The sequence below is a fragment of the Equus caballus genome, chromosome X (assembly GCF_041296265.1).
Source record: "Equus caballus isolate H_3958 breed thoroughbred chromosome X, TB-T2T, whole genome shotgun sequence".
Lineage (NCBI taxonomy): Eukaryota > Metazoa > Chordata > Mammalia > Perissodactyla > Equidae > Equus > Equus caballus.
Window position 1 is genome coordinate 108,711,677 of NC_091715.1, and position 23,515 is coordinate 108,735,191.

Consider the following 23,515-nt stretch of genomic DNA (forward strand, 5'->3'; position numbering starts at 1 on the left):
AGTGAATGCAAAATTAGCTGAGAGGTTCAGGTGAGACTCAGTGACATGAGGGCCTTTTCTGGGAAATAAGCAGAAGATTGTCTAAATAAGAATGAATTTCCACCGGATTGTCACAGCAGTTGCCGCTGGTGCCAAAGCAGAAGTGCTGGATTTCTTTTAGAATGGTTTTCAATTGCACTTTTGTTTAAAAAAAATTGTTTTACATTTGATATTTTGTCTTTTCAGGTAAGAAATCAGTGGCAGGCTCCTTGGATAAGGTAGTTGCTTTGAAGAACAAAAGGTGAGGGATGTCTGAGTGAGGGTACATTTTGAAAGCATTGGCAAATTCGTATAACTCCGGCTGTGGGCTAGAACTTAAAAGCTTACGGTTGTTTGCTTTATCAAATTGACAAGGGCTGTGTGGTGGTTAAGATTATAGGCTACTGTCTCTCTGAGATCTATTCTGGACTCTGACGCTTGCTAACCGTGTAACTTCAATCAAATTACTTAATATCTTTCTACCTCAGTTTCCCCATCTGTAAAATGAGCATCATTGTAACTATCACATAGAATCATGAGGAGGATTAAGCGGGTTAATATGTATAAAATGCTTATAACAGTTTCTGGCACATAGTAAGATCTCAATAAGTGTTTGCTGATTGTATAATAGTAGTAATAATAATAATTATTGTTGTATAATAATACCAAATGTTGTCAGGGAAAAGGTAATATCATAAATCTTAAAATGTACCTACCCTGAAATCTCACTTTTAGGTAATTATATTAAATAAATAATTACATATTCAATTACAAGTAGGTTTGCTGCAACCATGTTTATATAGTGAAAAACTGGAAATCATCCATTAATAATGTAGACCTGCATATCTTGACAAGGAATGATCTTTATAATGTATTGCTAAATAAAAAAAATAGGGCCATAAAGTAGTACATTGTGATTCCTTGTTTTGAAAAATAAATGTCTACACATGCTTGGAGAAAGGTCTAGAATATCAATATATTAACAGTAGCTATCCCTGGGTTCTTGGTCATTTTTATGCCCTCCTGGTTATTTATATTCTATTCATTTTTTTCTCAATGAGCAGGTATTACTGGTGTCATTTTAAACAGTCAGTTACAAAAGTTGCAGCCTGCCAGTATTTGATCTGCCTCACCTGGCAGTGCGTTTGGGCACTAACGGATACAGCCTGGGATTGTTTATGAGGTACTTTACATTCTCCACAGCCATCCGGGGACAGAATCTCAATTAGAACATCAAGGGCTGCCTTCTGCCACCCCTTGCTGTGTCACTTCCACCTCTGAGTTGCTGTGTATTTGCATAAATTAAACGCCTGCTGGATAGCTGCCATTCTCTTGAAAAATGGAATGTGATCAGCATGGGGGAGGGAAGGAAAGGGAAAATTCGCCTTTGTTTCATGGCACCCTCTTCTTGTTAATGCTCATTCAAGACTGAGTTGACTGCAGCTCAGTAGCGGCTTGGTAATTTCTGTGGCTTTTTTTTTTTCACAATGGGGAAAACAATTTATGCAGCATTTGCTTTCGTGAGAGGCACTCCTCAGGAAAGAGACGTTGTACGGCCGGATCACATGCCGTGGGGTGTGTGCAGGCTTAGAATCACAGAATTTTCAAGAGAGGCGCCCTAGGGACTGTCAGTCCAGTGTTGCCTGCAACCATTATAAGCTCATGCTGACCTTTCAAGAAACAAAAAGCTCATGTCCTTTTTGTGCTTGGTATCATGAAAACAATCTTTCTTTTTCACATTTTCTCTTTGTAAGTTTAAAAAATTTGTGAATAATTTTTAAATTTGGACCCTGTATTTGTGATGTTAAAAGTGCTTTTTAAAGGATTCTAATTGTGATATTCTACCCAAAGGGGAATTGTCCACAGTGCCCTCACACACAGCAAGAATCAGTGGTCTAAGCCGAGTCTCCCTCCCCGTAGTCATTTCTCTCTTTCATTCAGTTCATTCTTGAGTCACTACCATGTTCCAGGGAATGTTCAAGCTCGTTATATGCCCTCCTGTGCAAAGAGGAGCTCCAGAGACCTAACGAATCAGTCTGTGGTTCAGTGCGAATTGGATTCATCCATCCATCCTTTGAAAAAAGTTACCGAGCACTCATTGCATCCTAGGCAATGCTCTAGCTTCTACAGGTAATAATAGTGAGCTAGAGCTTACATTCTAGTGGGGAGGCAGGCAATAAATAAATAATATAAAGTCAGGGAATGATAAGTGCTATGAAGAAAACATATCAGGGTATGGGAGTGCTTCTTTAGATGGGATGGTCAGGGAAGGTTTCTCTGAGGAGGTAACATTTGAGCAGATAGCTGAATGGAAAAGACTAGAGCATGATCAGAGACAATCCTAAGGTTGAAATGTGCTTTAAATAGTTATCTAGTGTCTATTTCCAGAATTTGTTGAGACTCAGAGCAGGAAGCTTCCCCTGACTCCAGAAGGAGAGATGACCAGCTTCAGGCAAGCAGTGGGAAGCATTCCACGGTTCATATAAGAATTCAAGAGTCATAACATTAGACAGGCCACAGTTAGCAGAGCAGGCCTTAGAATGCCCATATCAGGATGGCCTATATCAGGAAAAAAAATCAGCAGTTGGAACTCTCAGCCCCTTAGACTCTCAGGCACTCTGCTTCTGTGATGGATAAGTCACTTGCCCCTGCTAATCTACTCTACTCTTCCTCCATATTCTCACCCCACCCACCCAGTAGGGTGGCTAAAGGGTCTGGAGATGCTCCAGGGTCCACAGAGAAAAGTTTTAAAACCATGGGATTAGATGCTCTAAAAGCCTACCCCAGGATAGCACAAGCTCATCTTGCCTGGGCTTTGAGGCAACCTTTAGCTGAAGGGCTGGGAGGAGCAAACCAGAAGGCCATTTCTGCACTTGGGAGCAGGGGCACAAGCCAACAGTGGGAAGAAAGAGAGAGAAACCAGGTAAACCCAGACAGGCTTCAGGGAAGACAGTACCAACATAGAACTAACTATGAGTAAACAGGGATGTCAACAGTGTCTGTGTTTATAACCCCCATCATTCCTTTTGATGTACCCTCTCTGTTTCCAGTACCCCTGATTTAGCTTCGATGCAGATGCTGAGTTTGTTCTCAATTAACTGTCCACTAATCTCCTCAGAAAGAGCACCTTACAACATCTCTAAGCACTGGGTTGTAAACTGAGTATCCCAGAGCCCCAGGATTCTGAGGTGATGCTTTGGGGGCCGCTGTGGGAGATGAGTGGGGTTGGCTGAGGAAGTCGGCTCTGGAGTCCCCAGCCCTGCTAAATACATCAATTATATTTGCATCCGCTATACATGCTAACTGCTATGGAAAGGTCTACCTTCTTAAAAAAAAACCACAAAAGCAAAACTAAAACTGTCACCTTAAGGTGTTATTCCTGGGAGTCAGTAGAGTCTAATAACTAAGAGTTAGGGCCCAGGATGAGGCAGTCTGCCTTCAATCCCAGTTTCATCACGGTAATGGCTTTGGGCAAATTACTGAAAATTCTCTGAATTTGAGATTTTAGTAATTCTTAAATTACAGGACATTGTTAGTTCCCTCATAAGATCGTCCCGAGGATCGAATGCAGTGATAGTGTATGAAGGGCTTTGTACAATGTTTGCCACATAATAAGGACACAGTAAATGTTAGCTATTATTAGCTACATTTATTAAGGTATTCTAGAGCCTTGCTACTCAAAGCGTGCCCGTGGACCAGGAACACCAGCATTCCCTGGGGGAATGTTAGAAATGCACAATCTCAGGCCCCACTACAGAACTACAGCATCAGAATCTGAAGTTTAACAAGATCTGCAGGTGATTCATATGCACATTACAGTTTGAAAAACACTAGTATAGAAGACATTCAAAACCGAAAGAACAGATCTTTAATGGTGGTTGTGGAGCTATTTTGAGGGCGTTAGCGGTCCTTCTTGTTACCCTGCAAATCACATTGTGTAGACGGTTACTTTCTCCACCAATAACACTGATTTTTCAAGTGAGGTGCCTGATTACCTCTGGAAAACTTCCTCATATTTGAAGGCACAACTCAAGCATTCCCTCCTCAGTGCAGCCTTTCCTGACCCACCTATCCCACCACTATACCCTCAGGGAACTGAACACTTCTCCCTTTGTCCTCTTCTTGACTTTAAACTGACTTCTACATCATAGTGCCAGAACACATACAGCAGGATTGGAATGGATACCCAGCAACTCAGATGTGTACAAATGTTCTGTAGAATTGAACTAAACTACCCCAGGAACTTCCCATCCTGCTGGGTGTGGGAGGAAGTACACACACAATTCATTGTGCCAATTCAAAGAACCTGCCTCTTTGGATAAATGCTGAGTCTTGCATGTTTTAACTTCATTTCCCCTCCTCTTACAAAACACAGTGTCTAGGGGCAGTGGAGTTGGAGAGAATATAGCCTTGGAGGACAGTCCTGACGAAAGCAGAAGAGGCAGTAACTCCGGCCGGAGAGGAAAAAAGCCACCTTTGGGAGCAGCGGAGATTCTCAGCTGGCCAGGCGGGAGCCAACCTAAGGTACGCAGCCCTCCCTGGAGGAGTGAGGTCCGGAGCAGGGGCAATACTGCTATAACCATCCTTTGGACTCAGCCCAACTGAGATGGGGGTCTTACTATCTGGCTTTGCTGGCTATTAACTGCAGCGAGGACACCCCAGAAAGGCTATCGGCCAAAAGCCGAAAAGATCCGGGTCTTAAAGGGCCCACGCACAAACTCATTCATTGCAGCAACCTAAAATCACCAGAGAGAAGGCTGACTGTCCTTTGGTGAAACAAGACTCAACTGGTGGGCTCTGGGGGCATCTTGGTGAGAGGAGGATCCTCTCCAGAGACTGAGACATTGGTGGGGGCCGTTGTTCTGAGCTGGTCCAGGCGTGCTGATACAGACACCGGTGGGGACCATTGAGGTGCGTCCCTTGGGCTGTTAGCCCAGGGGTCTGCCACACCCACTAGAGCACAGATTTAATCCAGTTCTGCCAGGGCAGGCAACCTGCCCTAGGGACTGGCCCCACCTAACAGCAAGCCCTCAGGCCACTTTTCAGCCTGCATTGACTGAGTGCCTTGATCCTCTACAGGCAGGCAAGGGTGTCTGCCTCTGTGGGGCAGGGCTTGTGTGAGGACCTGGTGAACTGTGGGGGGCATTGGGGCAGAGGTGGGGGCCTCTGCAGTGTGGCTGTGGGGTATGCTCCAGGGGGTTGAGAAGTGTGCACGGACCAGGACTGTGCTGACAGTGTATGTGGTCCAGTGGGGGGTGAGCCTTATCAGCAGCAGAAGACTTGTGTTTCACAAATAGCCATAAAAAGGATCAGCCCCACCTTCCAAAGCCTGAAACAACTGGGTGCCTCCATGCCAAGGGCTAGCCCCACTCAGCTGCACTCCTAAGAGAACTGACATCAGCCTTGTTGGCCTCAGGCCTATCACAACTGTATGCCCCTGAGCCTAGCAACCAGCTACACTGGGTACCAACCCAATTAAGAGGACACTTGCAATAAAAGTGTGCTAATAGACTTTGTAGCCAACAGTACTGAGGCCCCTCCAAACCGGATTTACAAACAGCCGGCCAGGGAAGGAAAGATCAGACTCCCTGGGTACCTGCAGTGGGAGCAACCCTGCCACAGAAGAAGAACACAAGTAGCCCACAAAGGGGTCACTCCTGGTTCTTATGGTCTGGTGATGAGAGGAAAGCCTCATAAGGCATCTCATACATAAGGCCACTTCTCCAAGATCAGGAGACATAGCCGACTAACCTAGTACAAAGAAAATAGCACAGAGAAAGAGGCATAATGAGGAGGCAAAGGAATACTTCCCAAGCAAGGGTACACTACAAAACACCAGAAAAAGAACTAAGTGAAACAGAAACTAGCAACCTCCTTGACAAGGAATTCAAACAAAATATAATGAGGATGCTCACAGATATGCATAGAAGAATGAATGAACACAGTGAGCACATCAGCGAAGAATTGGAAGATATAAAAAAGAACCAATCAGAAATGAAGAATACAATACTAGAAATGAGAAATTCACTAGAGGGACTCAATAGCAGAGTAGAGGAAGCAGAAGAACGGATCAGCAAGCTAGACGAAAGATTAGAGGAAATTACCCAAGCAGAACAGAAAAGAGAAAAAAGAATTAGACAGAATGAGAACAGTGTAAGGGAACTCTGGGACAATATCAAGCATGCTAACATTCGGATTATAGGTGTCCCAGAAGGAGAAGAGAGAGAGAAAGGGGCAGAAAATTTATTTGTTGAAATAATAGAGAAAAATTTTCCTCACCTGAGGAAGGAAACAGACATCCAAGTTCAGGAAGCACAGAGAGCTCCAATCAAGGGAAGCCCAAAGAGGTCCACACCAAGACATATTATAATCAAAATGTCTAAAATTAAAGACAAAGAGAGAATCCTAAAAGCAGCAAAAGAAAGGCCACAAGTGACATATAAAGGGAAGCCCATCAGGCTATCAGCAGACTTCTCAGCCGAGACCCTACAGGCGAGAAAAGAATGGCACGAGATATTTGAAGTGCTAAAAGGAAAAAACCTACAACCAAGAATACTCTATCCATCAAGGCTGTCATTCAGAATGGAAGGAGAGATAAAGAGCTTCCCAGACAAGCAAAAATTAAAGGAGTTTATCACTAAGAAACCAGTTCTACAAGAAATGCTGAAGGGACTTATTTAAGTGGGAAAGTAATGACCACAAATAGAGATAAAAGAAAAAAAATTATCAAAAAAACCCAAAACAACAACAAGAAAAAACAGGCAATAAAATCACTTGTAAGGTAAAAGTATAGTAAAGGCAGCAGATCAACTACCTGTGAAGGTAATATGAAGGTTAAAGGATAAATGTACTAAAATTACCTATTTCAATGATAAGAGGGTAATGGATAGACACACACTAAACAAAAGACTATATATGATGTGAAAAACATATAACGTGGGAGGAGGAGAGTGAAAAAGTAGAGCTTTTAGAAAGAGGTCAAGCTAAAGAGTCTATCTACTCAATATAGACTGTTATATGCATAGTATATTAAATAGGATCCTCATGGTAACCACAAACCAGAAACCTATAACAAGCAGGAAAAAAAGTAAGACAAAAGAAATCAAACATATTGCTAAAGATAGCCATCAAACCACAAGGGAAGAGAGCAAGAGAGAAACAAAGGAACTGAGAAGAACTACTAAAACACCCAAAAAAAGGGAAAAAGTGACAAAATGGCAATAAATACATATTTATCAATAGCTACTTTAAATGTCAATGGATTAAATGCTTCAATCAAATGCCATAGGGTGGCCAACTGGATAAAAAAACAAGATCCACGTATATGCTGCATACAAGAGACACACTTCAGACCTACAGACACTCACAAACTGAAAGTGAAAGGATGGAAAAAGATATTCCACGCAAATGGCAAAGAAAAGAAAGCCGGGGTAGCAATACTTATATCAGACAAAATAGACTTTAAATCAAAAACTGTAATAAGAGACAAAGACGGGCACTACATAATGATAAAGGGAACAAGAAAATATAACACTTGTAAATATCTACGCACCCAACATAGGAGCACCTAAATATATAAAGCAATTATTAACAGACATAAAAGGAGAAATAGACAGTAACACAATAATATTCGGGGACTTTAACACTCCACTTACACCAATGGATAGATCATCCAAACAGAAGATCAATAAGGAAACACTTGCCTTAAAGGGCACATTAGACCAGATGGACTTAGTAGATATATACAGAACATTCCATCCCAAAACCACAGAATACACATTCTTTTAAAATGCACATGGAACATTCTGCAGGATTGATCACATATTAGGTCACAAAACAAGTCTCAATAAATTTAAGAAGATCAAAATAATACCATGCATCTTTTCTGACCACAAAGGTATGAAACTGGAAATCAACTACAGAAAGAAAACCAGAAAGCCACAAAAATGTGGAGATTAAACAAAATGCTACTGAACAATGATTGGGTCAATGAAGAAATCGAAGAAGAAATAAAAAAATTCCTGGAGACAAATGAAAATGAAAACACGACATGCCAAAATCTGTGGGATACAGCAAAAGCGGTTCTATGAGGGAAGTTTGTAGCAATTCAGGCCTACAGCAACAAAGAAGAAAAATCCCAAATAGACAATCTAAAAGTGCACATAAAGGTACCGGAAAAAGAACAACAAACAAAGCCCAAAATCAGCAGAAGGGAGGAAATAATAAAAATCAGAGCAGAAATAAACAAAATAGAGACTAAAAAATACAATAGAAAAAATTAATGAAACCAAGAGCTAGTTCTTCGAAAAGATAAACAAAACTGACAAACCCTTAGCTAGACTCACCAAGAAAACAAGAGAGAAGGCTCAAATAAATAAAATCAGAAATGAAAGAGGAGAGATTACAACAGACACCTCAGAAATACAAAAGATAATAAGAGAATACTATGAAAAGCTATACGCCAACAAATTGGATAATCTAGAAGAAATGGATAAATTCTTAGAAACATACAACCTTCCAAAACTGGACCAAGAAGATGTAGAAAATTTGAATAGACCAATCACCAGTAAGGAGATTGAAACAGCAATTAAAAATCTCCCAAAAAATAAAAGTCCAGGACCAGATGGCTTCCCTGGTGAATTCTACCAAACATTCAAAGAACACTTAATACCTATCCTTGTCAAACTCTTCCAAAAATTGAAGAGGAGGGGAGGCTTCCTAACTCCTTCTATGAAGCAAACATTATCCTGATACCAAAACCAGACAAGGACAACACAAAAAAAGAAAATTACAGGCCAATATCACTGATGAACATCGATGCAAATATCCTCAACAAGATACTAGCAAATCGAATACAACAATACATTAAAATGATCATACATCATGATCAAGTGGGTTTCATTCCGGGGATGCAGGGATGGTTCAACATCCGCAAATCTATCAACGTGATACACCACATTAACAAAATGAAGAATAAAAATCACATGATCATCTCAATAGATGCAGAGAAAGCATTTGACAAGATACAGCATCCATTTATGATAAAAACTCTAAATAAATTGGGTATAGTAGGAAAATACCTCAACATAATAAAGGCCATATATGACAAACCCACAGCAAATATCATTCTCAATGGAGAAAAACTGAAAGCTATCCCTCTAAGAACAGGAACCAGACAAGGATGCCCACTGTCACCACTCTTATTTAACATAGTATTGGAAGTCCTAGCCAGAGTAATCAGGCAAGAAAAAGAAATAAAAGGGATCCACATTGGAAAAGAAGAAGTGAAACTGTCACTCTTTGCAGATGACATGATTTTATATCTAGAAAACCCTAAAGAGTCCACTAAAAACCTTTTAGAAATAATAAAGGAATACAGTCAAGTTGCGGGATACAAAATCAATGTACAAAAATCCGTTGCGTTTCTATACACTAACAACGAAGTGGCAGAAAGAGAAATTAAGAATACAATCCCATTTACAATTGCAGCAAAAAGAATAAAATACCTAGGAATAAACTTAACAAAAGAGGTGAAAGATCTGTACACCGAAAACTATAAAACATTGTTGAAAGAAATCGAAGAAGACACAAAGAAATGGAAAGATATTCCGTGCTCTTGGATTGGAAGAATTAACATTGTTAAAATGTCCATACTTCCTAAAGCAATCTATAGATTCAACGCAATCCCTATCAAAGTTCCAACAACATTTTTTACAGAAATAGAACAAAGAATCCTAAAATTTATATGGAACAACAAAAGACCCCGAATAGCCAAAGGATTCCTGAGAAAAGCGAACAAAGCTGGAGGTATCACACTCCCCGATTTCAAATTATACTACAAAGCCATAGTAACCAAAACAGCATGGTACTGGCACAAAAACAGACACACAGATCAATGGAAAAAAATTGAGAGCCCAGAAGTAAACCGACACATTTATGGACAGCTAATATTCGACAAGGGAGCCAAGAGCATACAATGGAGAAAGGAGAGTCTCTTCAATAAATGGTGCTGGGAAAACTGGACAGCCACATGCAAAAGAATGAAAGTAGACCATTCCCTTACACCATGCACAAAAATCAACTCAAAATGGATTAAAGACTTGAATGTAAGACCTGAAACCATGAGACTTCCAGAAGAAAACATAGGCAGTACGCTCTATGACATTGGTCTGAGCAGCATATTTTCAAGTCCCATGTCTGACCGGGCAAGGGAAAGAAAAGAAAAAATGAACAAATGGGACTACATCAAACTAAAAAGTTTCTGCACAGCAAAGGAAACCATCAACAAAACGAAAAGATAACCTAACAATTGGGAGAAGATATTTGCAAACCACATATCAGATAAGGGGTTAATATCCAAAATATACAAAGAACTCATTCAGCTCAACAACAGAAAAACCAACAATCCAATTAGAAAATGGGCAAAAGATCTGAACAGAGATTTCTCCAAAGAAGATATACTGATGGCCAACAGGCATATGAAAAGATGCTCAACATCATTAGCTATCAGGGAATGCAAATCAAAACTACAATGAAGTATCACCTCACTCCGGTCAGAATGGCTATAATTAACAAGACAGGAAACAACAAATGTTGGAGAGGGTGTGGAGAGAAGGGAACCCCCGTTCACTGCTGGTGGCAGTGCAAACTGGTGCAGCCACTATGGAAAGCAGTATGGAGTATCCTCAGAAAATTAAGGATAGATCTACCATATGATCCAGCTATCCCACTGCTGGGTATTTATCCAAAGAACTTGAAAACACAAAGGCATAAAGATACTTGCTCCCCTATGTTCATTGTGGCATTATACACAATAGCCAAGACTTGGAAGCAACCTAGGTGCCCAACAAGGGACGAACGGATAAAGAAGATATGGTATTTTATACACGATGGACTACTACTCAGCCATAAGAAATGACGAAATCCAGCCATTTGTGACAACATGGATGGACCTTGAGGGTATTATGCCGAGTGAAATAAATCAGAAGGAGAAAGTCAAATACCATGTGATCTCACTCATAAGTAGAAGATAAAAACGACAAAAAAAAACCACATAGCATTGGAGATTGGACTGGTGGTTACCATTGGGGAAGGGGGGAGGGGGGAGGGCAAAAGGGGTGATTAGGGTCACATGTGAGGGGATGCACTATAATTCGTGTTCGGGTGGTGAACATGATGTAATGTATCCAGAATTTGAAATATGATGTACATCCGAAAAAAATAAAAATTAAAAAAAAAAAAAGAATACAGCCTTGGATCCGTGCTCATTCTTCTGGGTGATCACTACTCTCCGCTATGGAGTGGCTGGTCTGGAATAATCCCCACATTCCTATGCTGAAGTGCAGTGGATTCCTTCCGCTCTTCATTGGTTGTACCTGTTGTTGAAATTCATGGTCCTAGCTATTTGGTTCTGGTGGCAAAGCCCCCTGATTTTGTAACCTCTTTATTCCAAACGCAGGCTTCTGGTGGCTCACTGGTCCTCTCCTTCAAAATTTGAATTTTCTGTGTGCCAGATGCAGTCTATGAAGAAGCGGAAGTGCTACATCAGACCCATGCACGTACAGATCTTCCTCCCCTATTGCTGTCCTACCACCTGGATGCCAGATTGCTCCAGCACCAAGGTGGATACAGGTCTTCTCCACGGGGCCTTCATATTTTTCCAGTCTGTTCCAGGTGAGGAACACTCCTCGCTGCTTTGGTGGTTTCTACCAGGCCCCTCCGGTATCTGTCCACCTGCTCCTCTCCCTCTCTTCTTTCTTCCACAGTTCCTTATCTCCAATCTCAGAAGTGCTCTTCACTCCCCAGGCAGGTGGGAGCTTCCTTTACATCATAGACTGAGTTCTCTCTACTCATGGCTCAGAGTAAAACCCCACGCTTTGCTCTGAATAACTAAAGGGAGCTGCTGGTATTTGAAACTTGTTTTCTTCCTTGATAAAATCTCACTCTTAATACTACTATCTAATGGAGGTTCTTAGCCATTTTGTGACATGGTGGCCTCCTTTAGCAGTCTCATGGTGCCTATGGATCCTTTCTAAAACTAATATGTTTAAATAGATAAAATAAAGTACATAGGATTACAAAAGAAGCCAATTATTTTGAAATATAGTTATCGAAATGTAAAAAATCATGATAGAATAAAATCTGTGCTTCTTTATTAGTGCATTAAGTGATAAGATCTAGTGGAAGGTCTAGTCACCACCATAATTTTGAAACAATGATGAAGGTAAATATTTCAGATAGCTACAGCATTACTGATGTGATATGAAAACATCTGTGATTTCTATTGATGACACAGTTACAGGTATGGTCTGTGGTCTGTTGCCTACATTCATAATGAAAGTAAATGCTAATTTTTGGTGAGAGATTAGTGAAAATGAAGATGCACTTTGTCCCTTGTGTACTTGTTTAACTGGGGATCTCATGTTAAAAAAACAACAACTCATCTATAGACTAAAAACCAAAATCTAATCTGACAATCAGAGCTAAGCAATGCCTTGTTGTTCTAGCTGGCATCCACTTTCCTCTGAACAGTGGAAACCCACAGATTCGATGAACCCCAGGGCAGCAAGACTTACAGGGAATGAAATAGACATAAGTGCAATAGTTTTAAAATAATTATGGCCATAACACTAATTTTTTGGCACTGGTTTGTTTTCATATCTGTCTCCTCCACTAGACCATAAGTCCCTTTAGAGCAAGGACTGTGTTTTAGTCATCTTTGCCTCCTAGGAGCTAACCTGACACATGGCAGGAGATCAAAAACTATCTAACAAATGAAGGGGAAAACCAACCAGCTTTGCTGGCAAATCTGCAGGATCTAGCAGCCTGCTGAGCCATTCACTGTTCACCATTCAGCTCCTCTTCACATTCCAGCTGTTGCAAGCTCACCATCAAAGACTTGGTCACTCATCTCAACTCCAACGCACTCCAACTCTCAGCTTTCAGTCCCTCTTCCCTTCAACGCACATACACCGGCACACATACACATCCCAGGAGGACCAGTCACTTAACCAACAGCAACTGCCATGAAACATTCATTCGATACATGATTATGATGCTCCTACTACGTGCCAGGCTCAGAATACAGAGTGGGGATGGAGAGGCAAGAAAGCCAGACATTGTCCACACTCCTCCATGTCAGCTCTTACAGTTGAGGGCAGTGACCCTTGAACTGTGTTCTGCACCCCATTGGGTTATTGGAGAGTCCTCAGAGGCTGATATAGGGGAAAAAACTGTGAGAGGTCTAAGTCCCCTTCCCTACTTTATCCAGAGCAGCTGCACTTTTTGTCTATTTTATATACCAAGTTTCATTTTTAGCCAGAGTTTCATAGCTAAGAAATATTTGAAAATCACTACCCTCGTGGAAGACCCTGGCAACAGCAGTGGTTCTAGTCTCAACCTCTGCAAAACCGCCTTCTTGAAATGGCAAAGGAAGAGCCTGCGTGTTCAGGATTTAGTCCAAACAAAGAAAATTCGTCTCATCATTAAAGCCTTCAGGGAAGGAGAGTCTAGAAGACAAAGTCCCTGTTCCCTTGGATATCTGGGCATCAGCACCTTTCTGCCTTTGATAACGGTAGGGAAAGGGGCTAAAGGGGGAGCAGCTGTGTGGCCTCTGTCCCTAGCTGTAGGCCCCAGCCACAGGACCTACAGGAAGGAGATGTGGATTTTGCAGAGAATGGAATTTCCCGAGTGGTCATGCCGCAAATGCCAAGCTGATGCCTTCTGCCTGGCACCCCGCTTCCCTTCTCTGCCTTTATAAGTGAGATGGCAGAGAGAATCGGGAATGCAACTTCTCCAAGGCCAAAATGTGGTTAATTCCATCGATGGCTGGAAATCAAGACCAAAATTTTTAATGCAGAATGGTGTGCTCTTTTTTAGACTGCCTTGTTTAGATGGGGAGTGCAAATTGCATTAGAAAAAAAAATATGGGGCCTGTGGAGACTGTGTTTGGAAACACATGAGGCACGTGGTGGGAAAACATTTTCCCCAAGAACTGCCTTCTCCAGGATTGCATTACTTTGTTTGCTCTTAAAGGCAAATGTGGGAACAAAGAATTTGAATTTGATTGGCTAAGCACACTACCTCCTTCAACTGCCATCCCACCCCAAGCCTTGGAAAAGGTCAGACAGTGATGGTGGCCCAGTCTGAGTGGTGAGGGATAAGATGGGTGAGGACAAAATAGGGGTGAGGCACAATGGCTTGCACATAGTGTGAAAAGAAGAAATTGATTGCTCATTTATTCATTCATTCAACTACTTCCTGAGCATCAACTATGTGTCAGGTACGATCTGAGGTGCTGGAAATCAAGAGACACAGATGCAGTCCGCCTCCTTGGAGCATGGACAAGTTACCATAGCTCTGTAAGTTTCAGTTTACTCATTTATAAAGTCAGGTATTCTCATGGGGTTGTTATGAGGACAAAATGAGTTAAAGTCCAGGTATGCTCAAATGAAATATTTTGCAGATTTTATATTAAAAACAGATTTTCCTCTACCCACCTGCCTAAAAGTTTGTAAATGCTCCAGGAAAAGACCTGAATATTAGGAAATGAGGCAGGAGAGGTCCAGAGAGTGTTACTATAGCTATGGAATCTATCCATAAGAATTTGCCTCTAGATTTCAACCTGTGAATTTGGCCAGACTGTGGCCAAGGATTTACTGCTCTAGTTTGTTAGGGTGCCTGATTTTCACAACTCCAGCTGCCTTCTGCACTGATGAAATTCAGTGCAGTTCGTTGTTTGTTTCCTGATTGACTTTGGTCCTCAGGGGCATCATGTCTACACGAAAACTCAGGTCCTGGCTTCACCCAGAAGCTGTAATATTAGTGGTATTGTTCCCAAGAAAGAGATCCTCTGACCCTAAAGCCTATGGGTCCTCCTTTAGTCAGAGTCTGCCCAACGAGCATCCTTCTTTCAGAGTCCCTTTTTTCTTGAGTATAAATTAGGACACCCCCTGAAGGCAGGCTTAGGTGAACCCATGCCTTTGGTGGCTTATTTCTATCCCAGAGAAGGGGAAATTAGATTACATGCTGTGCTTAATTCGAAGACTGGCAGTGATCTGTATAAAAATACAGAGGTATCTTTTTAGTAACAAAAAACTGAGTTGCAGTGAACTATCACTATTTTGAATGTGTTTGATTTTTATGTTTGAAGATGACTGGAACTGTTGTCTTTGTGGAATTCATACGTTAATATATTAAATAGACTATGGGATTATACTGAAGGCTCCCCCGGCGGCACAGTCTTCAGTATAATTTCATAACCTATTTAAAATACTCACTGTAAGCTGGGTCTGAAGAGCAGTATCCATAGGTTTAATAGGAATCCCAACCTAAGCACTATAGCATGGTGGTTAAGGCACAGGCTCTGGAGTCCCACTGATTGGGTTCTAAATCCCAGCTTGGCTATTACTCAACTGTATGACTAGCAAGTCATGAAAACCTCTGAGCCTCCATTTCTTCATCTCTAGAATGGGGTAATCATAGTACCTACCCCCATAGGATTGTTGTAAAGTATACATGAAGAGGGCCTGGCACATGATAAGTGTGGTAGATTGTAGCACTGTTTACCTATATTTCGTGCCCCCCTCTTGCAGTGCCCCTCCCTGTGGAATGATTATACATCTCTGCTCTGTTGAACTCAGGCATGGCCATGCAACTTGGTTTGGCCTATGAAGTATAAGCAAAAATGGCATGTGTTACATACAGGCAGAGGCTTTAAGGGCCGGTATAAAGCTTTGTCATATTCCATTTGCCCTCTGCTATGTCAAATGCAATGTTCCGGATAGAGGCTGACCTATTACCCTGGGTCCTGGAGTGAAAATAATATGGAACAGAGGCTTAACCAAGTGATAATGGACACCAAGCACAAGTGAGAACTAACCTTTTGTGGTTCACAACTGAGATTTTGGAATTGCTTGTTACTGCAACATAATCTCACCTATTCTGACTGATATAGCAAGTGTTAAATAAATGTTAATGCTTATTATTAAGCAGAATCTGCCTCTCTCATTTTACATGAAATGCCAATACATTATGATAGAGAAAAATTTAGCAATTCAACTGGCTGCTTCATCTCCACCAATGGTTTTCAAGCCTGTTTATTAATGAAGTCCCCTTTTCAAATAAAGTTCTATACAGGACTTGAACATATAAAATGGATAAAAGTAGTAGTTTATTAATACAAATTTATTTGATAACCCAAACACATATTTACTTATTATAAGGAAAAATTAATAAATATAAAGCTGTTTTGATAAACATGAACATTTGGAATCAGGAGTTATGAGGCAATTGTATCAATTCATTTCTGTAATTTGTTTTGGTTGCACAATAGTAGTAATATCCTAACCCACAAAGATAAGTATTTCCAAATGGTAATTGTTTTTATTCCCTCATCCAACAGCATGCTGTGGAATTACGGTATATTCTTTGATTAAACTGAATGGCAAATGAAGTTTATTTTGACTTCTGCACAAAAAATGAATCTACTGAGCAGCTCAAGTTAATGCACTCATGGTCTTCAATGTATGAAAACTCGGCACATATAACGTTTTTGAATGTAGGCATTGTGTTTAGTTACACTTTTTTTAATTACAAATTTTAAGTTGTTACAAATATCTTTAAACAATATTCAAATTTGCTTTAGAACTCCTGGGCCATTTCTTCAAAATCCTTGGAAGGAAAAATAAACATTTATCTACATCAGTATTTTCCAAGCATCACTCATTTACATACCAACTTAACTACTTTTACTATATCCATAAACCACCTGCCCTATTATTCACTTAATATTTTTCATCAATTTGACTCACTTTTTAAAAATTGTGACCTCATCCTAAGCAATAATATTTCTGAAATAATGGGTCTGACATAATAGTTGTATTTTTCTAAAATATGTTAAAATAAATACCCAAATTTTTAAAAAAGAAATTTAAAGTGAGTCTGTTTACCAGCTTTCATTGTACATTTGATGTTGGTAATAAATACCACACTTCAGAAATTATCGACCCCAATCCAAATCAGTCTATTTGACCGTGGCTTTTTTCATATGATTATGTGATAACTTTTAAAAACAATATTGAATTACTCTGATTTGCATCTTGATTTAATATCACATAGAAACAGCCTAAGTTTGTCATATTTCATTCAAACTTTTCCTAAAATAGTACTGGAGTGTGTTGAAAAAAAAAAAAGAACGGAGTGTGGAGTGAGAAACAGATTTTGTGTGTGGAATGGGGTATGAGAGTTGTTAGGGTGACTGAGGGATGACGACTAGGCTTCAGGCTACGTGCCTAAAAGGAATTCACAGAGAAAGGATGTGGTAGCAGTAAAGGACTTGATGTAAGAAAGTAAATATGTCTGTAAGAATTTAAACTGTAGTTTTTTCAGAACGGTCACTATGCAGGGATGCCATCTATAGATAAAACAGTTACATTGGTTCTTTGAGTTTTTAAGGACAGTGTCATTAGACACTTTTGAAATAAAGGATGTCATGAATAGAGGCGAAAGGTAGAAAGAATCTCCATTATAACTTGACTTAAATGATAATATCTACTGAAGCTTCCAAACTTTTTTCTTGTTTCTGGCAGACCCTGACAATTATTGACAGTCTCTAGGGGCAGCTCTATAAAGGGGGAAAATGTGAACCCACTGAGGAACAGAAAATCTTCGGAAACATTCTAAGAAAAAAAGAAAAAAACAGTTCACATTAATGTCCAAACTGTCAAGTTTCTCACTGACTTACAGTGTGACTCCTCCTCGGTAGAAACTCATAAACATCAGATGCTCTTTTGCCCAGCTCTACAACAGAGCCACAGCAGGAAACACCTGCAGAACAACTTGGAAATCAAGGGGTTGGCTAGCTATTCGGTTACCTTCTGCCTTTGCACTGCAGGAAAGCCTGGGTTTGATTCCACCATCTGGAAGTCTCCTGCCACACATGATACTTGATGGAATGACATTACAGCCTGATTCTTATTGACTGCCTGAGTCTCCCTCCATCACTGATACATGTGAATCCATTGGGCCAGACAGGAAGTGTCTGTAGCCAAACAAAAATATTTGCTTTAACTCTCAGGGATCAAGAGTCTGAACTGAGAATCAAGGGAGAAGGTGACCTTGACCTTGTAACTTAAGCTTCTCCTTGCTTGGTCATTTTGATTTAGGTCAAAACTATTTGCCCAACCACAATGAGATAAGAGAATTCTGAAGGCCTTTTAGTGTTTTGGTCACTAGCTCCTCCAGGAGGGGACTTTGTCTTTCCACATGTGCCACTCTTATATAGGGCAGGGCTTCTCGAACATTGGTTGAGGAGCTCAGCAAAAGAGCAGCATTTGACCTCTCACATATGGTACCAGGAAAGTAAACCAGAATGTTCATTGCAGCATTGTTTGAAACAGTGCAAAATTGGAATCAGAGTAAGAAATCATTGATGGGTGAGTGGATAAATAAAGTGTGGTATATTCTTACAATGGAAGAATATAAAATTGGGCAAATGAATAAACTTGAAGTACATGTATCAACTATGGATCCACCTTGAAAATATATTTATAGTATTATGTCATAGATGCAAAGGTTGTCAACATGTAAAACAATACTATATATTGCTTAGTGATACATTCATACGTAGTAAAAGTACAAAGAAAAGACATAACCATCTTCAAGATAGAGGTAACTTCTGAGAAGAAAGGTAGGAAAACGAAATCAGGGAGGAATATACAAAGGCCTTTGACTGTATCTATAATATTTTATTTATTAAGCTGAGTGGTGAGTATATAGGGTGTTCATTACCTTTTTTATATTTTTATAGTATATCTAACATTTTTCATAAATGAAAAGCATTATTCAAATATGCTCATTGCAACAGCCCATCTGACAGAGTTCCAATGATCCCTCATGTGAGCTGAACTGTCCTATATATTGGAGCTGGAAAATTGTGACAATGAACCTGTGGTGATCCCAGGAAGGGCAGGACATTTGGTGCTTGATCCTCAAAAGTGGGCTTTGGGAGCTGGCCCGGTGGCGCGGCGGTTAATTTTGCATGTTCCACTTCTCGGCGGTTCGCCTGGGGTTCGCCAGTTTGGATCCCAGGTGTGGACATGGCACCGCTTGGCAAAAGCCATGCTGTGGTAGCAGTCCCACGTAAAGTAGAGGAAGATGGGCACGGGTGTTAGCTCAGTGCCAGTCTTCCTCAGCAAAAAGAGGCGGATTGGCAGTAGTTAGCTCAGGGCTAATCTTCCTCAAAAAAATAAAATAAAAAAATAAAATAAAATAAAATACTTAATAAAAAAAAGTGGGCTTTGGATTGTAAACTTTCTGGGAGGTGGAAACCATTAACAATTTATAACTGGATTAGACAGTCACCTGGCAGGGCCCTGAGGGGGATAGGACCTGGGACATGTTGGTTGGCATGGGGAAGACAGAGACAGTTTTAGAGTAGTGGCAAGTAACTTTTTTAAAAAACAAAGGTCAACTCAGGAAAAGTGAAAATGCTTATGAGCCACCTTTGTTTCTCCTTACTGGAAATGAAAAGAGCTTTAATGAGTTCCAACTTAGATTATTCACTTTATAGAGTAAAAGAATGCCAATGAGACCATTTGTTCTGCCACGAAAACACTAATATTTAGCCATATTTGAAGGATAGCTACCCAGAGATTCCTTTCTAACATTCCACCTTGAAATTAGATTGTCAGTGTGTTACGAGATTGGGTGAGCATGTGAGGCCTGTGTTTCTGTGGGTATCTCATTGCAGGTCTAGAGCAGGGGGTGACAAACTACAGCTCATGGGCCAAATCAGCTCACATATCTGTTTTTGAAAATAGAGTTTTATTGGAACACAGCCGTGCTCCTCCATTTATGTATTGTCTATGACTGCTTTTGCACCACAATGGCAGAGTTAAGTAGCTGCAGCAGAGACTAACTGGCCCATAAACCCTAAAATATTTATTATCTGGCTCTTACAGAAAGTTTCTCAACTCCTAGACTAGACATGAGGGACAGACCAAGCAGGATGGAGCTGAGTGAGGCAGTGAAGGCACTGGGTTCCAGACAGGAGAAGGGAGAGGCAGAAGAAGGGCAGCTTAGGTCCAACTGATTCCATTTCCCCAAACCACTGCCAACCAGCTCTGTCTGCAGCTATACTGAGGCTGTTCCAATCCATTTTCTTCCATGACCCATCTAGTGCAGCTACCAGCTGCTACCCTTTTTCTAGTGCCTCCAGACCTGGGCAAACCCAAACCGTTAATTATCAAACTCTCAAATGTCCTCCCACCTCTCAGATCTGCTCTTCTGCTTGTCTTCCCTATCTCAGTTGCTGGCAATTTGATTCTCCAATTGCTTAGGCCAAAAGCCTGACAGTCATTCTTGACCTCTATGTTTCTTTACATCATCCATATCCAATCCATCAGCAAATTTGGTCAGCTCGACTTTCCAAGTATATCAGAATTTGACCACTTCTCATCTTTCCACCACTATCTCCCTGGCTCTAATGATCATACTCTCTTGCCTGGATTACAATTCCCTTCTAATGATCTTCCCACTTCCACCCTTGCTTCCTTGTAGTCTACTCCAAGTAGCAACCAGAATGGGTCTTTTAAAGCATAAATTAGATTATGTTACTCCTCTACTGAAAACCTTCTAATAGCATCCCATCTCACTCATAATAAAATTCAGATCCTTAGTTTATAAGGCACTTCACCATTCGGCCCCGTTACCTCTTCAACCTCAACTCCTACCACTCAACTCTTCCCTTACATCATTTCAACTACACTGGCCTCCTTGCCATTCTTCACCTATGCCAGGCCTTAGCACATGATCTTCCCTCCATCCAGAACAATCTTCCTACAGATATTCATGTGACTTTTTCCCTCACATCCTTCAAGTCTCTGCTCCAATATCTGCTTCTCCATAAGATCTTCCCTGACCTGTCTAAAATCATGCTCCCTCACTGCCAAGCCTGGTACTTCCCATCCTTCCCAACTCTGCTTTTCTTTTCTTCATAGGATTCACCATCATTTGGTACAGTATTTATTTAATAAATTATCTTGTTTATGGCCTGTCACCCTCTATTATGGTATAAGCTCTGTGAGGGTAGAGATGCTTATCTTATTTTTTCATTGTTATACTCAATTGGCCTAGGACAATTCCTGGCATATAGTAGGCATTCAAAAAAATTGTGGAATGAGTCATTGGAAACCAGTTCCTAGTGGGGACCCATGGCCCTTGAAAATCTCTGGGAATACTCACTGATACAATTACCACATTTTTTTCAAGATAGCTGCTTGCCCCACACATCTCTAAAAGGGTGCATCCAAGAGGGAAGTCCCAGGACTTCAGAGCTCTGGGTCTAAGGCAGGGTGGTCTGTATTATTAGATACTATGTGTCAAATGAGACACTTTGCTTTGCTTCCCAAATGACCAATTAACTCCTGGAGGGGCCCTATCTTCCTCACTCTCCACTCTCCTTCCCTCCAAGCACGCAGGTTAGGACTCCATTATCTTACTTGGTACCACTCTGCCTTATTCAAAGTAGGCAGGGCTGTTGCTTTCTTTTTTGTTCCATGTGAGCATGCCCCATCCAGTCAGTTGCCTGAGAATAGGAACAGCATATGAGCAGCTATGGTGGCAATGGCAGTGACAGCAGCACCACAGGCAGCTCATTAGGTGCAAAAAACCCTTTCACCTACAATCCCATCTTTCAGCCTCAGGCCCTCCTCCCTCCAAAGGAGCAGCCTCTCTTCAGCCCAAGCCACAGTTCCTGGGGCATAAAAATATTTTGTGGCAGCTTGAAGGTGAGGCCAGCATCCACCAACAGAACAGGCTTAAAATAACTCTACGAGGCCATAAACTCTTAATGATCCAGTCTTTCAGCAGCCCTGAGATGCTGGAGGAAATCCAGCTCCAAGCCCTCAGTCGTTGGTTGCCAACCCCACCAACAGTGGTCTCTTTGTTCCTCTTATCAGCCCGAATAGTTATGCTGTGGCAAGTGGGCCCTTTTACTATTTCCTTCCTTTACTATTCCTTCTCAGAGAATGAGTAGGCCAGATAGGCACAAAGGTCCACTTGCTCTTTTCTACCTCAGAGCTGGCCTTGCCCTTCAGGAATGATTGATTTCAAATGTTACAGGCTCTTTCAAGGAGATGCTCTGGAGGCACTGGATCTCTCTCTAGCTGAGGCTTTCTAGCCTCAAGCTCACCACTACCATTTGCCTAGGAGATTGGTTAGGGAGACTGATATCTTAGAATCCTGGGGGCCAGAGGAAGCATCAGGATGCCATGCTGGCCATTCTCCTGCTTCTAGACTAGAGCAAGCCAGATGGGTAAGAATTTCTGCTATTTAGTAAAATTTGAGAAAACTTTTTGGCAATGGTGATTGTACAGCCTGCTCTACCCCTGTGTTGAGAATCAAAATGGTGCTTTCCTCCAAGAACAAGAATTTCAAGCCTATCAGGTAAGGCTGGCAGCTCCACTGTCCACTCTTCTCTAACAAAGTCAAGTACGAGGTCACCTCCACGCACGTGAGCATCTTTTTTTCCAATGAGATTTAGCATTTACTTCTTTTGCCCTCCAGTTTTATTGAGATATAATTGACATATAACATTGTATAAGTTTAAGGTGTACTGCATAGTGATTTGATATATGTATTTATTGAAAAATGATTACCACAAGAAGTTTAGTTAACATCTATCACCTTACATAGTTATCATTTTTTTCTCGTGATAAGAATTTTTCAAATCTACTCTCTTAGCAACTTTCAAATATACAGTACAGTACTGTTAGCTGTAGTAGCCATGCTGTACATCACATCCCCATGACTTATTTATCTTATAAATGGAAGTTTGTATCCTCTGACACCCTTCAACCATCTCCTCTGCCGTACACCCACTACCTCTGGCAACCACTAATCTGTTCTCTGCTTCTATGAGTACAGTTTGTTTAGATTCTGCATATAAGTGAGATCATACAGTACTTGCCTTTCTCTGTTTGACTTATTTCACTTAGCCCTCAGGATTCATCCATGTTGTCACAAATGGCAAGATTCTCTTTTTTGTGGCTTAATAGTATTACATTATATATATATATATATATATCTCACATTTTCTTTACCCATTCATTTGTTAATGGACACTTAGGTTATTTCTATGTCTTGGCTATCGTAAATAATGATGCAATGAACATAAAGGTGCAGATATCAAATCAAGATTACATTTCTTTCAGATACACACCCAGAACTGGAATTGCTAGATCATACGGTAGTTCTATTTTTAATTTTTTGAGGAACCTCCATACTGTTTTCCATAGCGTTTATACCAATTTACATTCCCACCAACATTGCATCAGAGTTCCCTTTTCTCTGCTTCCTCACCAGCACTTGTTATCTCTTGTCTTTTTGGTAATAGCTATTCTAATAGGTGTGAGGTGACATCTCATTGTAGTTTTGATTTGCATTTTCCTGATGATTATTGATATTGAGCACCTTTTCATGTGCTTGTTAGCCATTT